Consider the following 2,500-nt stretch of genomic DNA (forward strand, 5'->3'; position numbering starts at 1 on the left):
CATTATGTATATATAGGGGGTACATGGGGACTAATACCACCCTTGGTGCCCGACAGGTGTGTTGGGAAACCTAAGCAAGCGAGGCTGGCAAGGCAAGCCACCCAAGGGAACAAGGCACCTTGCCACACACATGCCCACGAACGACCAAGGCAACAAGGCAACCTTGCCACACAAATGCCCATGGGGGACTACCACCACTTGGTGCCCAGAAGCGTGTATGACGAACAAGGCATGGTGTTGGGAATTATGCATCTTCGGGCTAATCAATGTCTGTTCCTGTCACCAAGCTCTTTGTGCATTATGTATATATAGGGGGTACATGGGGACTAATACCACCCTTGGTGCCCGACAGGTGTGTTGGGAAACCTAAGCAAGCGAGGCTGGCAAGGCAAGCCACCCAAGGGAACAAGGCACCTTGCCACACACATGCCCATGAACGACCAAGGGAACAAGGCAACCTTGCCACGCACAAACCCATCCACGAACGACCAAGGGAACAATGCATACGGGGCTGGCAAGGCAAGCAGGCTACCCAAGGGAACAAAGCCTCTTCCCACACACAGACCCATGAACGACCAAGGGAACAAGGGTGTGAACGACCAAGGAACAATGCGTATTGCCACACACATTCCCATGAACGACCAAGGGAACAAGGCTACCTCCCAAACAAACACACATGAACGACCAAGTGAAGAAGGCTTCTTCCCACACACAACCCCATGAACGACCAAGGGAACAAGTTTACTTCGTACACGAACACCCATGAACGACCAATGGAACAAGGCATCTTGCCACACACATGCCCATGAGCAACCCAATCCCATCCTCATCGGTCTAAGGAACAAGGGGCCTTGACAAACCATGAGCAGATTTCTAAGCAAGTCAAACGATGAAGGGAGCAAAGTGTAGTTCCTACTTAGTACATAGTAAATTGAATATATGAGTTCCAATCCGATCAACTCGTGTTCTTTCGAGTTCATCTAAGCCACTTATGAATACCTAAAAGCCTTATCTGCCTGCCTATCACCAGGCGACAGGGACAAACACCCAAATATGATATATTTTCATTTCAAGTCCATTCGTCTATGTTAACAACGACCCACACAAATTTTCAATGGCATTCCTACTTGATTTGAGCGACATTCCAACAAGTAGGGAACCATCGCTTCAAGGCATGACCAAGGATAGGACACAAACATTTACGCCTCAAACATGACATTTTGTTTTTTTTTTTTTATTTATTTCAAAGCTTTTCATTTATAATAAAAAGCATCCCTACAAAATTTTGTGTCAATCCGAATTAATTCGAGCGAGTTATGGACGATTTCGCACAATTATGCATCCTTGGGCAAATCAATGTCTGTTCCTGTCACCAAGCTCTTTGTATAATATGTATATATAGGGGAACCATGGGACTGCTGCCCATTGGCGCCCCAAGGGTGTCCAACGCCCAAGGCTCTCGAGGCTGGCACGCTCAAGGCATGGCCAAGACGCCCGCTCTTGACGAAAATGGGGCCAAAACGCCCCCCATTGGCGCCCCACTCCCGTGTCCCCTCGCCCCCAAGTCGTGTGTGTCCAAAAATTATGCATCATCAGGGAAATCAATGTCTGTTCCTGTCACCAAGCTCTTTGTGCAATATGTATATATAGGGGGTACCATGGGGTCTCATTCTCATAGGTGCCCGGCATGGTTGATGGGCAAATAAGAATCGTGAGGCTGTATCGAGCACACACGAGGCATGCCAAGCCAAGCCCCACGACCCATGAAAGAGGCCATCCCCCCCAACACGTTGCCTTGATTTCTCGAACGGTGACCTGAAAATTAGCCCCATCTCCTTGAGTCTCCTCGACGTTGTGCCCATACACTAGCCCGTTGCCTTGATTTTCCTCGACATAGGGCGCAGAAACTAGCCCCGTTGGCTTCACCTGTGCCTCGACGCCGTGCGCATACTAAGAAATATACATCCTCAGGGAAAGCAATGGGTGTTGCTGTCACCAAGCTCCTTGTGCAATATGTATATATAGGGGGGGAGCCGTGGGTGAGCATGGGAAGGGATGAAGGTGCCAGACTGCCTTTGAGCGCGAGCTTGGGTGACTGTTGCTTGATTCCTAGTCGGTGGCATAATACCCCTCCGAGTGGGGGCCTTGGCGTGGTGTGGGGATGCCTCGTTAGGTCTCTGCGACACCGATCCAGGGTTGTGGTCTAGCTTTGGAAGTTTGGGATGGTGCTGTTTGTGTGGCAATTCGATGACGATGTGCTTGCTGATCTATGTTTGACGTGCTACTGGTGCTAGCCAGCATTTGATTTGTGCTGATGATTGGGAAAAGATAGGCGTTAAAGTGGCATGTGTTGCTTTTTGTGATACTACTATGGTACGCTAGTCTATCCTTGTTAGATGTGCGGTTGGTGCCTAAGCGTAGCTAGCATTGGTTTAGCACCGATGACGCTGAGGAAGCAAGCATTATCAGGAAGCATTGTTAGACATTCAGTATCATCATG

This window comes from Lactuca saligna, unplaced genomic scaffold, assembly GCF_052625555.1.
Source record: "Lactuca saligna cultivar CGN05327 unplaced genomic scaffold, ASM5262555v1 scaffold_121, whole genome shotgun sequence".
NCBI lineage: Eukaryota > Viridiplantae > Streptophyta > Magnoliopsida > Asterales > Asteraceae > Lactuca > Lactuca saligna.